Here is a 17,360-nt window from a genome sequence, read left to right on the forward strand (position 1 = left end):
GCTATTATTATTAGTAAAATATTAAAAATAATAATATGTATATTAAAAAAACAAAAAAAAGAATTTTTTTTTTCATTTTTTCGGTTAGTTGATAATAGAAGATACACTAAGCATAGTTTTTATGTTGTATATTAAACAAATTTTCATAAAATAACTAAAGAATGACAAAGGTGACCCCCAACCTACTAAAATCACCTATGACAATTGTCATAGGTAAATATGTATTTTGGCGCCACTGATAATTATACATATATAATTGCATTTAATTAAAAATAATATTCTAATACCTGATTCACTGTCTGTTGTAGTATGACATCGTCCTTTACAAGAAAATTTCTTGTACTGCGTGCAACGCCACACAATTTTTTCATCGTATTTTTGATGTATGTTATGTAAATATCCATTTAATAATAAAAGTTTTTTGCCTTTTTGACTTATAACAAATTCAAGCGGCATATTTAATTTTATTAAAAATAATGTCGAAATACGTTTAATAAAACCTTACAGGTGTTGGTGTGTTGAAGTTGTGTTGTGTTGTGTTAAAATGTTGTAGAGTGTATTTATACAACACGAAAAACAGAAAACTGATTATCGCCGGTTATCGTTGTCACGGGATATTTTTGATGCCGGTTATTTTATCGCCGGGTTATTATCTACCGGATCATTTGTCGCCGGATATTATTTATCGGATCAAATGACGTGTCACGTGGCGTAGCCAGGGGAGGGGCCGAGGGAGCTGCATCCCTCCCCCTCGAAATGTTAAAAAAAATTTTAAAATAATTTTAATGGTGTTTGATAGTTGCTCAGAAAGTCTTAAATTGTACTAGAATTTATAACAGTATAGCACTGCATATGTCGCGTAGACATGTACTGGGTCAGTTGCAACCTGTATGATTATACCTACAAGTTATTAGGTATTGAATGCGATTAATAATATGATATTATGATTGTCAATTTTCGACCAGATATTATGCTGTATGACTACAATATTATTACAACTCATTTCATTTTTATTCCACAATATTAATTGTAATTGACTTAGTCAGACACTTAGACTACTAAAAGTTTTGTATTTTCAGTGTGTTTAAAAATGTGTATATGTTCGAAATTCTACCAAGACTTTCTCAAATCGTATTATCGATATGTTATATCGATAAACTCGAAAAAATGAAAATTTGAGAAGAGACATGACTCGGGGAAAGCTCGGGAAAAACCAAGTAAAGTATACTTTATGTAACCCCATAAATTATTTTATTTTCTCTCACCATTCTTATTATGGAAGACAAATACCTACAAAATATATCTATAGTTTTACTTAAAGAAAGTCGTTTATGGGAATTACCCAAAGTACTTTTCCAGAATTATTTTTCAATATAATCACCTATTATCTACAATGCATCTACCATCTGAGAATTGAAAATTCTATAATACCTGTGTACCTAATACCTATCTACGTAAATCATTATTTTTAATAATAAACAGTAGTTAAAATTAATATATATACGTCTGTTTTTAATATTATAACATAATAATATAATATATATTATTATGATAAATGTTTAAAAAAAAAATTTCATTCACAAAACCAATCATTTGCATCAATGATATAACGTAACGTCCAAAGCAATCATTGATCATCAGAACCAGGTCCACTATCATACTATAAAAAGCCTTGCAGTCACAAATAATATTATACTTTTGTTCCAGATGAACTCAGACGTTTATTAGAATATGCTTGACTTTTACAATTCAGCAATATTCCTCCCTACTCTCTCCCTCCACAAATACACCATTGGACTTTATACATATTATACAGTGATTTCGTATATGAATGCCGCGAGTGTACGTGCAGTGTTACATATTAATATTATAGTATATTATAACTTATTTATATGATAGGTATACTGTCGGCGACAGTACCTACGGGTTAGGCATAATGGTGTATAATGGAATGGAAAAAAAAATATAAGAACAAAAAAAAACCGTTTAGAGACCGGACGAAGTACGACGTCACTATCGATCACGGACGATATGCGTATACATATATTATAATAAATGTGTATATAATATTATAATAATAATATAATACGCGCATATTATAAGATCTCGAGTCTTCTCGGCCTCCCCTGTCTGTATATTGTACGTATGTATGTATAATAATTAATAATGTTTTATTTATATATATGTATTTTTTTTAAATATTTCGTTTCTGTTTTGCCGACACGAAACCCGGTCGTCGTTGTTGTCGTCCTCCTCCTCGTCACCGCTGCTGCAGCTGATCGCGTACATATCATTATAAAATAAAAACAACACACAGTATAATATAATGTTATACTATGTACATTGTACCTATATTATAAAGCTAGGGACTTGATGCCCCAATAACCTCGAAATGTGCATTTATTTGGGCCCTAAAAAATCACTAAATGTGCCCTAAAAATCGGGGAAACGGGGAAAACTAGCAATAACCATAGATATCATTATATCAATTATTAAAGAAATATATCATTGACGAACTAATACCGATTGATTAAAGCATCCCGTGACCAGTATAAGAATTATAATATTATGTGTGTAGATAAAATAATATACTCGAGAATATCTTTTAAAATGTCAACTATAAATGGTCGAGCAGACAAGGAAAGTACACAGCCCACATAGAATTTCATAGAATTCCTTTAATTTTTTTAATGTAAAGAAAAATTAAATACAAATTTAAAAATATATATTGTGAAAGTCCAGGGACTAGAACCTTTTGAATTTATCGGTATCGGTTTCGATACTGGATCTTCAAAAATAGAATAACAATTCCGATTTGGTTCAAGTTTTTCGATAAAAAAAAAATAAAGGTATCGGTTCCAAATAATTTTGGTACGGGTTCCAGATAATTCATAGGTACCGAAAAGTATAATAATTTTAAATAGGTACCTATCCGGAATGCGGCGTTAATTAATAGTATGAGAAATATTAGAATACTCATATAATCATACATGGTTAATACACAAAACAGTAATACAATTAAATATGATGATAAATAAAATTATTTTATATTTGAACCAAAAAAAAACCCATTTAAATTAAAAACTCCTCTTCAGTTCCGGCACTTTATTTTTTAAAATAAAGATTTCGGTTCCGGTTTTTTTAGGTTCGGTTCCAGTCCCTGGTGAAACATGCACTTAAAATGCGAATATAATAAAATATGCACTAATATTCGTGAAAAACAGTTGAATTGGTATGGAAAAAAAACATATAAAGTACCTTTGGATCTTATGAAACATAATATTATTTCTATATATCACTAAGGTACGTTTTAAATGAATATTATAAGTCATGCTCAAACTCCTTAGGTTTCTATAGTCTTATGATGCCGGGTCGCATAAATAATTGATTAATGTATAATGGTTCAATAAAATTGAATAGAAAAATCATAGGCCACTGAATCGTGTTTAAGTGACCAGGCATTAGGTATATAGCTATCACTGTATTGATTCATTAAATGTTTTGTGATCATTATGCAACCCGGCATTAGACTTATAAATTGTACCTACTACGGTTTTCGTCAGTCGTACAGACAGAGCGAATATCATACAAAGCGATATAATATCTCCACGCATGGTTATTATAATCATAATATTATAATATTTATAACTGTATAGGTAACAAAAAATATGATATGTACAATCGAGAACGATTATTGATTTATACGAACCTCTTTTGTTTTTGATCCAATTTTTTTTTTTTTTTTGACGCTGCACGTGTATTATATCATGATCGACACACCATAATAATATTAACGTTCGTCACGAATTCACACGTGTCTGGACGGCATTCGACAACTGTACTTGGAATTTATATTCATATCTCACGTGGGTGTATTCGGGTATCCGATTATTATATTACACGTGAATTGATAACACGATGAATATTATAATAATATTTTGTCGTCGGCTGTTCAGCAAGGTTACCGCCAGGTACCATTTTTTTTTCTTTTCAACGATTGCACTTTTGTAAAAAAAACCTATCTTATTTTAATTATTTACATATTTTAAGTAAGCGATATTAACTTATAATGTTTTGCTGAATGAAAAATACGACCCAGATTAATCTATTTAACTTATGAAATGATTTTGACTTTTGAAAATATTGGACTTACAACTTTTGGCCTCTCAGCCATAATACCTATAATACCTATGGCATAGAAGAGATATTATTATAATATAATGTACACAATTTGTGACCAACAAAAATTGAAGTCATCGCATATTCTCTATAGGGTAACTTTTTCCGGGAGTTCATATTCAATTTATACAATACTCTTCGCAAGTTCATAAATATTAATTTGTTTTACAAAATAATGGTAACGAAATTAATACGGATGATGATTACGTATCTCAGGAATGAGGAATCTATCAGTTATCTCAACCATACAAGCCATACAGGTATGTAGCCACTAGCGAGATATAGAAATTACTAGAACGTGGATTCGACAAGCCGTGCTATCACTTATCAGTGATAAATTATCACCATCGCTTATGGGGACAAATTTGGATTTAAATATTACGTAATTAAAAAATTTTGAAAATCTACATTTTGGTAGGTATACACTTTAAGTCCCCAACAAGACAAACATTTTGGTACCGAATTTACAGCAATGTGTAAATCTTCAATTCAAACATTCAATTTTTTTCTTACAGTGGTAAAAGTTAATTTTTTGTTATCTAGGGGGACTGGTCAAACAGTCAGAATAAGGAAAGATTGATTGCTCGGTAAATATTGACGTGCGAGTTTCGGGCATATGTTTGCTAATTTGCTAATTAATATGGCTAAAAAATCGTAAACTCTACTTTCTTCAATCTGTGGGGGGGGGGGGGGGTGGCTGCCCTCAAAAGTTTTTTGATTATTTATCATAAAATAATATAATGCTAATTTTGATAATAGTCTTGCCAATTCGGGCTAGCTTTTGGTGCAAAAATAGTCTTGGATTTTAGTGTGGGGAAATTGGTGATAGGACATAAAGTAATGACAAAATAGATCGACTGTTTTGTTTTTATTGCTGCGACAAGAAGTAAAATTCGTTCTAGTTTATTCTTTATTTCGGTGGTGGCTACTGGATGTGTCCAGTGTACAATGAACTGTTGTATCTATATGACGTTTCAGCAATATATTATTGGAACGTTACAGTTGCAACGAGTTGCATGCGTATACAAATAACATTACTGCTCAACACTTAATACCCTGAGTAAGCACATCTCTTGAAACATATAATATGCACATTATTTCACCTCAATGAAAATCCAATGTGTTCGAGTAATGTGTTGGTAAATAAAAATTATCCCATATATATGTAATATGTAATGAATTATGTCGACACATTATTTTGCCATTACAATTAACATTCTATACATTCTATACATATTATTTAGGTATACTATACTACATATTATGATGCATCCGCAGTATTATAAACCACCACATTGCATCATAACATGCAGAGGTACATAGATGCTACAGCATGCAAACATATCGTATACAAGAGTCATGAACTCATGAACTACAAAAACTATAAACGTAATCAAACACACAGGCGATTCTAAAAACAAGTCTGTGTCAATAGGTCATCGACTTTATATATTATTATTTCCGAAGAGTATAGAAATGTATTATAAATGAACCAAATCACGAGCGACAATAATTATTACATAAAATCGACAACGCCAAAGAGCGACAGGTAACATGGTCATAATATATTATTATTTTATATTCTTGAGTAAATAGCTGCTATAGAAGTTTAAAAATGTTTAATCCGGAATACAGTGATATATGGTACGGGATCACTGTATAATAATATAATATTATACAAAATAACCATTTACTATATAGTACCTCACCTATATAGTAATACACTAATAGTTAATACCTATATATAGAGTAATCAAACATATTTTGTTATTAGGTATCAGCTATACGTTATTAGTTTATTACATGCATACGGTTCTATAAAAACTATAATATATACGCGATATATTATTTTATATAAGAACGAGGGCATCGGTATGCGCGCAAGGTACATGTCCTATACATACCAGCTAGCTCGTGCATTCCATACATAAAAAATATTATATATTGTGCGTATACGAGTAGATTATATGTATAGGTATACTAGCGAGCACAGTATATCCTATACACTGCACACTGTGCAATAATATATAAGATATAATAATAATAATAATATGTAGACCGACGACCCGACGTTGGCTGAAATAAAAGGAAACCCCCTCCCCCGCGCTTACCCCTCAAAACGCCCCCTCCCACCACCACCACCACCACCCCTCAGCGGTAAAGGTACACATAGCACAAATGCGTGCACGCCACCCCATTCGGGAGAGAATACACACATAATATACAACAATCGGGCGTCTGATGGGTTGTCTGCAGTGCTCGCGCGTACGTAGTAGGCACACACACACACACACACACACACACACACACCGAATATATACTTATGCGTGTGGGTGTGTGGGTGTGCGTACACGGGGGCACATATAGACAGGCGCCAGGATCCCTCATCTGTGTGTGTGTGTATACGGAAAGAGAGAGAGAGAGATAGTGTGAGGGATAATAGAGAGACGAATGATCGAGCGGAGAAATCGATGGAGAAGATCGAGAAAGACAGAGAGGGACAGAGTAAACCACGCGCGCCCGAGTGACGAGAGTGTGTGTGTGCATATACCACGGTAGTCTCTCTGTTAAGCAAACAAACGTCGGCGGCGGCGGCGGTGGCGGTGAGGAAAAAAAGCGACGAGGGGACCCCGGTGCAGAGTGGATGGAAATTTCGGGTTCGTTTATAATATGCAGTGTTTGTGTTTGTTCAACCACAATGCTCCTTTTCTACTGTTTTTTTTCACATTTATATATATATATATATATATTATATGTATTTATATTTTTTTTTATCTTTTCTCTTTTTGCCATCGCCGCGCAGTATAGTATATTATATAATATATAGTACCCGCACACACGCATATTTCATATTTAAAATACAATATATAGTAGAGGTACGCCTATAAAAATAATCGGAGTATACATAGGGAACACGTTATATATTTTATAAATTTATGTGTATAATATGCACACACCTTCTTCGTCCTTTATGCATTATCATAACATAATTTATGCATAGGTAGTATCGTCATAATTATAATTATATTTATGTACGTACCTACCAACTACCGACTATTATACCATCCGTGTCTTGATAATATATTATTGTATTATATATTTATTACTGTTATGTGGCTAATTCTACAAATCAACGACCGTAATATTATTACGAGGATAATTTAAGATTTCAATGTCATAAAAAACGAGCAAAAATACAATTCGATACACTATAATAATATTTCAACACTGTAAAAATTGCCCTCACAGATTTTGTTTAACTTAAAGATTAAACAAAAATCTATTTGTATTAATTAAATTTACGCAATTTGGCGTTATCGTGGTTGATACGCAAGTAGCAAATAATACGGCCTATCAATATAATATAGGTACTCTCTAATCTGTCTGCATGTGACAAAAATGTTGTTTGTCAGACCATTTTACAGCCGCCACCATATTTGTCTGTTATTACTCAATACTTATTATAATATACCTAAATAGGTACGTAATACAAATAAGTAACGCAGCTTTATTTATTTTTCCTTTTAGTAGTGTAGTATATGGTGAATTTTTAACAAATTTTATTCATATTTTATTTAAAATATTGAAAAAATTTAAGTACTTTGAAAAATTCCAAAAAATTCTCTAAAAATAAAAAGTTCCATTTTTAAGTTCTTTGATACAATATGAAACGAATATTGTATTTGAAAATCAATATGTTTTGGGACATTCAAAAACAAAAATCCAATTTCAATTTAAATCCGCTATTCCGTTCCACTCCCAATAATTATTACCATTTCACTCGAAATTTATTAACAGATGATACGTATCGCTTATAATATATCGAGTTATATATACCTATATTGATATATAAAATGTAAATTGCAGTTAGAAGCCTGTTTCGGAAAGTCATAACGTATTGAATTTTATTTATTAATTGGTCTTTGTTAACATAATATAGTTTGTGGGTATACAAACATGCTATAATAGGTTAGGTAATAACTCGTAGTATCCGATGATTAGTTACCTATGAGGTAAATTTTTTTATCGACGGTAGACAGCGGTTCAGCGGTTGACTACCGCCGACAGGTTAGAACAGGAAGGATATTACACTATTAATACATTATTACTGATGAATTACGTAAAAAAAAATTTTAAAAATTTGTCACCTATTAAAGTTATTTAGGTACTATTTATTTTATTTTAATAATAATAATTAGTAGGCATATATTATTTATAAATTATAAAAAAACATAATAATAAGACCATCATTTTTTTCTTATTTATATATAAGTACTTACCTTATATATAATTAATTTAATGGCACGTAGGAAAAAATAAAACTAATCAGGTAATTTTTAAAACCTAAATTTGTTATCCCATCTATTACAGTGACGCTGAACTATATTGAGGTCGAACTTTGGCCCGACATCTTTTGAAAATTTAGCATGGGGTCGCTTCATATTGGGCCGAAATTTGTCTGCCAAACTGTATGAAAACTCCATTACAAAATGAAAGCCTACTCTTCTAACGTCTTCTAACTACAACATTTTGTTCATTTATTGTGTGCACTATGCACTAAAATGTTTAATATATTTCTCTAATCCGTCTTGGTTGGTGGGGAGTACAAAAAAGTGTGATTTAAATTTTCTTTTAAAACTGAACATCAATATTTTTTGGGTAAAAACCAATACCTCTTCGTTCCTCCACCCATTTAGGTACTCCATTGGGGCTGATGTTTAAATATTGAGGTCGTTTCAAATATTTTTTGCCCGACTAAATTTTTAGGACTTCGGTGCCACTGATCCATTATATAGTTGAATAATACGAAACATGAAAATTGACACAAAATAATTATGGTTAACCACTCAATAATTTATTCTGTTACAACCAATTGAAAAAAATACACATTTTAATATTTCGTAAATGTTCAAACGCTACATACCTAAAAACAAACATGATAATAATTTGAGATATGAATCAAACAGGTAGTAATTTTTGTCCGATAGTATTTCGTATATTAAATAATAATTTATATTCAACCATCAATGAACATTGAACAACCGTGTTCATTGAAACAAACATGTTGAATTATAAGTTACAACTTATAACCGACCCGCGACCCTTCGAAAAAAAAAGAGACAGGTCCGAACTCCGAGTGTCCTACCTCTTTCGTCGCAGCATTATTCGAATACAATTTTACATCTGAAAAAATCATGTGGATGCGTACGCGTGATGGCAATCAGAGTTTATTTATATAAATAGGATGAACGCAATTTCTAATAAATAATAATAATAATAAATGGACAACTCTAGCTGTGATTTTAGATTTTGAGTGGAATTTATTGGTTTTACAATGTTGTGACTTGTGAGCAACAATGATACTTGAAGTGCTCAAGTTTGACCAAGCCCGGATTAAGACATTTTGAGGCTTAGGGGCCAACATCTTAAATGAGGCCCCTGTACGAAAAAAAAAATATTAATGTATATTATAATGTGTTCCGGGGTGAAGTGACCAGCCGACGTCATATGAAAGTATACCAAAAAAGATGAAGAAATCCTCTTTAAAGATTGGGTCTAACTTATTTATTTTTTAAATCATACATAGGTATCACGAATTTGTTTATGTATTTTCAAAGGTTTTCAACATTTATATGTAATTAATTTTTTTTATTTTAAAGCTATTTAATTGTCCTATCAACACTCCGACATATGCAATTGAACAGAAATTGCAATAGAAATGCACTAATTATTTTTATTAAATTAAAAAATAGAAAAAAGTGGCCAAAAATTAGTATTTTTTAAAGGAAATCGTGTATTATTCCAAATAACTTATTACTTAGTATGGGTTTGTTGTTTTTGTATTATTTTACTGAATTATATTGAATAATACATTAATATACCTAGAATACTTTGAAAGTTTGGTTTTCATAATATATTCTTGTTAATCGTCACAATCTTAGTTTTCCTAGGATTGAGTTGGGTAATAAATTGGTCGTCAATCGTTTAATTTTATACTATTCGGTAAATTGTAGTTGTCATAATACAAAAAACAAAAACTCATAGTTAATAATAAATTATTTGGAATAATGCACAATTTTAAAAATACTAATTTTTACCAACTTTTTTCTCTTTTTTTAATTTAATAAAAATAATTAACACATGTCTGGTTTAATTGCGTATGTCAGTTGATAGGACAATTACGCAAATTACGTCAAAATGTTTAAAAGTTTTAAAGATACATAAACAAATGCGTGATATACATGGTTTTGATAAAAAAAAAGTTAACGCCCATACCTAAAAAATAAAATTTAAATTCAATCTTTAAAGGGTATTTATTCATCATTTAGGTATACTTTCATAGTTTAATATGACGTTGGCCGGTCACTTCACCACGGAACACATTGTATATTATTTAATATTATAGGTACCTGATATAATAAATATAATATATAGATATTAGGTATAGGTATAGCAATAAATAATGAATAATGTATCACTTTATTTATAAATTATAATTTACAAGTTTTTTTCCTAGCTAAATAATCATCGATTTATTTTAGGTGATTTATTTGGTGTTACATAGTCTATACTCTATAACGAAAAAAGTAATGGTCAAATTAGAGGCCCCTAAATAAATTCTAACTATCAAAGCCCGGGGCCCCCCCTGCCCCCTCCCCTTAATCCAGGCTTGAATTTGACTACTTTGTCTACACAGATTTTTTTATGGTTATTTTATGTTCATTTTGAACGAAATTACATATTAAATAACCAAGAATAATGGTTTGAGTTATTTTATTGTTATTTTATAATATTAATTCAACAGACCGCCTACCATACATTAATAATAAGTAATAACAATATAAATATAATATAAAATATTCACACTAACAACCCGTCTCCGCTCAAAATCGTTTTTCGTGTACAATGATATCATTGAATTAAAATTTAATACCATCCATTAAACAGTGACTCACTTGTAACCTACTGTACAGCAGAGTAACATCCTTACTCACTTTTTTTTGTGAATTTTCAAAATAAATTCCCTATCACTGAATATGGTATTAGTCGTGAATATGGTTTGAAATTTCCTATAAAATAAATAAAAATAGAGACAGGTAAGTACCTAGGTATATATATGCTAACCTACCTGCTGTTTAAAAAAAAGCTGTTGCCTGTCGGATTTGTATTATAACGTTTGACTTGAGTGTGTTTTTGAATATGTATAATAGCCTAGTGACAACTGATAATGTTCGAATTTGAGATCTTTCAGATTGGGTATATTTTTTTCAAACCATACGCGTAAGTAAAATAACACAGAATACTATATGAGCACAGATATTCTTTAATTTATGATTGATCGTTAAATTCATTTTTATCAGAATTGAAATCAGGTCTCGGGTCACTTTGACGACGGAGAACCCAATGTTGAATGCGCCATGACATGCTTGATGTTTTCGACATTAGCTGGTCGTTTAATTATTAAAAATTGTCTAGACCGTTTCGAGACAGACAAATTAACATTAATTAGTACTAAACAAACGATATCGAAAGCATAGCACGGTGTTTGACCGTGAAAGTATTTTTGTTAGTTTATAGGACATGGGTAAGGTATACAAATTGTTTTTGAAATATGTTTTATAATAGTACCTACGCCTGGCCGAGGGCATCAGTTGACAAGAGTGCCAACATTAGCCAATCGATTTGCATATTATTATAGTATAATGTGTTGATAATCGTTTTTTATTTATTTATAAAGTCCCCATATCAATAATTGATCTAAAAATATGCGACTAATGCGGACTATACCTGTACTGTACGCTTCCGGTTCTTGGCCATCGATAAGGCATCGTAATGTGATTAATATTTATTATAATAATTTATTATTTATTATATGAGTACTTCATTTAGGTACACTGCACAGTAGTTGAGGATTAATTTGTGAATGCATTACCTATTACTTATTACAGTGATTGAATAATTATTCAAGGTTATACAAAAATATGTCAATATATATTATACAATGTACAAAAATAGGTAGGTACCTAATATTTTTAAATCATTTTTTTATAAACTTTAAAAATGTTTTATGTATATGTTTGATTATTAATTGTCTATAACATCATGAAATAATATAGATTCTAGAATAATTTGGTGTCGGTGCACAACGCCCTCCTCTCCCGAACACGTCTACACTTCTGCCAATTTGTATTATAATCTGATTCTATTTACTATAAAAAAATCAAGTGATCTAAAATGGGTAAGGTCAAACCGTCAGTAGCTCCTGGACTACTATTTTGATAAAGTGCTATTTATTTTAAATGAATAGGTTTCTATACTGAAAAAGGTATTTGGTATACCTATTACATTATTACATATTATGGAGACATTTAAAACGACTTAAATACTGATTTAACAAAATGTCATTATAAAATACTTGTAAAGTATTTAAAAGTTTAAATATTATTATTTATTTCTAGGTATGCATTGGTGGCTTCTATATTAATAAAATAAAATAGATATGATGGATATTGTCAAGACTGCAGTAAAAGTTACAGTCATTAATCATTATTATTTTTAACTCCGTAGTCGCGTATATTATAATTATTAAGTTGTGAGTTAATTAATAATAACTGTAGGTATATTAAGGTATAAGTATATTTTACATAATATTATGGGTATATTATATTAGGTATATACCCATTCAGCTTAATATACTTAAATATATAATTAATGAATATCAGTCGAACATTATTATTTTACTTAAAGTCCAACTATTGGCGAACACTGCGACTGTAGTAGATAGGTACACAACGTGTAGGTACACTCGTTTTCCTAGACACGTATCTATACAACTTTGAAGAACATTCCTATTCACCAGGTACAGTGTTTTTGGTGGACGACGTTTCTAATTCGCAGTCCAATTATTTCAAACTTGTTATTAATGGTGTTCTTTTCTTTTTCATACGCTCCATCTATATCGGTAATTTGATTCGATCTATCAGTATTTTTTTGGCCACACTATAACGCCTAAAAAAACCGGTTATAATGAAATCAACCATATGTTTTCCGAACGAATGTATATGGTTTCCAAAAACCTATTATAAAAACACCACGAAATTATATCTTGAATTATAATACTCGACGATCACACGCGTGTACCGTATTATTATCATTATTATTATAAACGCACCAATCATAATACTATTTAATAATAATAATATAAACTAGAACGGTTAAGCGTGCGCATTTCGGATGCAATTATTATCGTGAACTTGAAAGTAATATACTCGTTTTACAATGAAGACGTGTGTGTCTATACGAACTATAATGAGGTATAATAGGTATAATAGGTTGGCACGAATTCACTTATTATAATTTGATTGTTTTAAACTTAACGATTATATTTTAATACAGCGACACTTCCATGTATACTCATATTATATATATATTACATAGGCGTACCCCATAATCATCACGGGGTTGCGGTGTGAGCATCTGTATCCCTGCGAAAATGCTGCCTACCTACTTTAAATTTTCGATTTACTTATATATATTGATTGAGTGTTAAATGTGTAATATAAAAATATATAAAACTATCTTTTTATAATATTCTATTTTTAAACTGATAACTCATCAATATGACGTATATACGTGACTGTCGTGTATTATGTATAGCAAAATACCAAAATATTATTCCTCACTCTTATTGTCAGCACGTTACAAAGTTATTTTTTTAAGTAAGAATCTTAAAACAAAATTTAATAAAAACAAAATTGTAGTGTTAAATTCCTTAAAATGGTCCATGATCATAACTAATAAAAATTTCTAAATTATGTTTATCAGCAAGAATACTGACATAAAATTGTACCTTGTGAGTTTTTATTACCGAATATAATAACATGACTTTCAATACCAAACAATTTTCTCTCAATTTATGTACGGGGCAAGGGTAATAAGTCTTAAATAAGTATTCCTTATAATTTATATAAATAATCGTTTGAGTGGAGCAATAAAAATTTTTTAAGTTAGAAAATGAACAAATCTAATGCCCCGGGGCCCCGTGATTTGTCTTTTGAGTTTTGGGACGATGTTATGTATATTTTTATACGTGGTTGGCAGGGTCTTATAATATTATTTGATTATAAAACGAAGCACGTTACTCAGCCGATCCGTTGAAATCTTTATCGCGTGAGAACGATAATTCGTCTTATAATAATAATATCTAAACTCGTGACACATATTACCTATATAGAATACAAAATATTTGTCCACCGGCTACAACAGGCGCCCGTCGAGGATTGACAAGGGAGATAGACGTATTTTTAAGCCTCCCGTTTCCCGGAAAAAAGTGTGCGGTGCAAGTTAAACGATTATAGCATTATAGGAAAAGATTTCGATAAAAATATCTGAACACGATCACCGATCGCTGAACAGTGTGATGAAAATGCACACACTTCGAGTGTGAATAAATGCATCTTCCATTCCCGATTCACGTTAAATCTGAAAATTACCCCAGAAAATGACAACATTTTGAACCTTATTCTATATACGCATGCGCGTTACAATTTATTTGTTTTTAAATTATGACAAATTTTACTTCAACTTTGCAACTATAGGTGTAGGAAAAAAATGTTATCCAAAATTATTTTATATAACATAACGTATCCAAATCTGTAAAAATATTGGCGATACCATAAATAAAAAAAAATTAAGCTGCGAGTACCGAATAGGGTTGAAAATTTAAAATGTTCTTGAAATGTATATTTTCGTACTTATCTACACTCTTTTTTACTACATTTCAGTCAAATATCTTTCAGCTATTTAGTTATTAGTTGTAGTGATACCTCTTTGCGTGAAGACACTGTATATACCTTTATATGCAGCATCACTGAATATATATTGTACTAATTCAATGGTAGTATATATTAGGGATGATCCATTTAATGTAAAACACTCATTATTTCAAAATCTATTAACATTTTTGAAAACACTTTTTTCATATAGGTTTAAGTCGTTAAAAACAAAATTTTTTTAAAATAACTTTTATTTTATTTTAACTTTTTTTAAATGATTTTTTTCACTATTATTGTAATAATTTTTTAAGTTCCTTACTCTTCTGAATGGCAACATATTATATTTTTAATTCTATATTCCAAAACAGAATATTATTTCGAGTATTTCTTACTATGAAAATCAAATTTTAGTAAAGTAGCTTAACAAGTATTTAAAATTAATATGATCGAACTAGTGGACTGACTTTTTTAGGGGTACCACTCCACTCCACCCCACACTACACAAATAAAATGTAAATACCTTTAAGCTTTCACTCATCAGCTATTTGTCTAAACTTAAACTTTTATGCATAAAAGGATACCAAAAAATATTGTACCTACTTTAGAATAAGGAATTAATAATGTGTCATTAAAAAAAGTAAATAAGAAATAATGATAACAAAAAATAAATCGTAAGTAATAGGTATAGATTTTTTACTAAAAGTGTGGTTTTAAACGACTTAAAATCATGTAAAAATTATTATCAAAATGTTAGTGGTTATCAAAATAATGATAGTGTCTTGCAGGGCTTGCAAATGTTATATTTTACAAAAAAAAAGATAAAAATTGTAAACGTAATTATAACGGAAAGCGATAATCAAAAATAACTAAATACCGCAAAACGTAATTTATAGAATATATTATCATTGAACGAAAAATAACGAAAACGAAATAATTTAGAATCCATTTGTTTAAAAAAGTTATATCGGTTTCGTAAAAATATTTATTTCATGCATACGGACATTAGAATTTATTATAATATTATTTTATTTCATATCCTTTACCTTCCATATGCCTTTATCTTCCCGCATTAGTTAATGTTAATACGTTTAATACGTATTAATACTATTCTAAATAACGATGAACGTAAAACTTGTATAACGTTTTAATTTTGAATAACGATAAACACAAAACTTGGATAACGTTTTAATTCTGAGTAACGATAAGCGCATAAATTGTGTAGCGTCTTAATTATAAATAACTTACAACGGAATTTTTTTTTCACTTGCATGTCCTGGTGTCTTGCGTTGAATGGATCACTCCGTATGTCATACGTATACCAATACCTAGGTACCTATAATCTAGGTGCTCGTCGTATAATATGCTTCCCCTGCACGGTGTATATAATGTTATGTTACCTATATAATATTATATTATATAGCTACCTGTAACAAGCAAACGAACAATCAGACTGACTGGCACGACTGAGCGCCACGATTACCGTTATCTCGTCGCGGCTTTTGTGCACAGTGGCTGCTATTACCGAAAACGAAATGTTTAAAAAAGAAAAGTGGACACAGCGCGCGCGGGTAATGGCCTGTACACTGTCTACCTATATATATATATACTATGGGACGGAATACGAAACAATCAACCCTATACCGGTCTAGATCGAGTGTGTGTTTGCCTGTGTGTGTATTTAAGACACGCATTGTGCAACAATATAATGCTTAACGACCGTACCAAGGTCTTAATAGACTATATACTGGCTGCCGCTGTAGATGTCAAGATTTTGGCTCGCCGAACACCTGAATAAGGGTCGGTTTTTTTTTTACTCTCTCTTCCCCTTCTCCTCCCCCCATGCAACCCCCTGAGCCCCCCCATTCGACGCTAGGTCCATATATAAAATAATATATTGTACCACGACGGACGGACCGCGCGCGTGTGTTATTATTATTTTTATATTATTATTATTATTTTTATTATTATTTTTTTATCCTCCCGCGGCAGCTCGGTGACTAGCTCATTGTACGAGATAAGATCCCGGATTATATTACGCGCCTTTCATCGTTTTGTAATGTTTTCTTATCGAGATCTTTCGATCTATTTTTTTTCACCTATTTTTTTCTTCATTATTTGTTTGTTTTTTTTATATACACATCATACACACACATACGCAGCTCACCCTTATCTTTTTTAGCCATTGTAACGCGGAGCCTCCTGCCAAGCCACAGCGACTACGCGACGACGTAAGCTGTAACCTTATACAATAATGATGATATTATTTACTGATGTTCGTTTCTCTTTTCTTTTCTATTCCGACGTACCTATATATACATACGTAATATACGTAATATATATATTTGTGCACGTAGCGTATGGGTATTTATATTATTTTTATTCGATTTTTTTCCCATTCACACGTAA

General features: G+C 30.7%; 1 protein-coding gene across 1 annotated transcript in view; it reads right to left on the minus strand.

The window, feature by feature from the left end:
- LOC103309204 (FLYWCH-type zinc finger-containing protein 1-like) overlaps positions 1-943 on the minus strand; it is a 4,316-nt gene extending 3,373 nt beyond the window's left edge. The window contains exon 1 of the mRNA XM_008184073.3: positions 586-943. The gene's annotated coding sequence lies outside the window, so the exon portion shown is untranslated. The remainder of the gene's footprint in view (positions 1-585) is intronic.
- Positions 944-17,360: the final 16,417 nt, after the last annotated feature.

Source organism: Acyrthosiphon pisum, chromosome X (assembly GCF_005508785.2).
Source record: "Acyrthosiphon pisum isolate AL4f chromosome X, pea_aphid_22Mar2018_4r6ur, whole genome shotgun sequence".
In the NCBI taxonomy this organism is placed as follows: Eukaryota; Metazoa; Arthropoda; class Insecta; order Hemiptera; family Aphididae; genus Acyrthosiphon; species Acyrthosiphon pisum.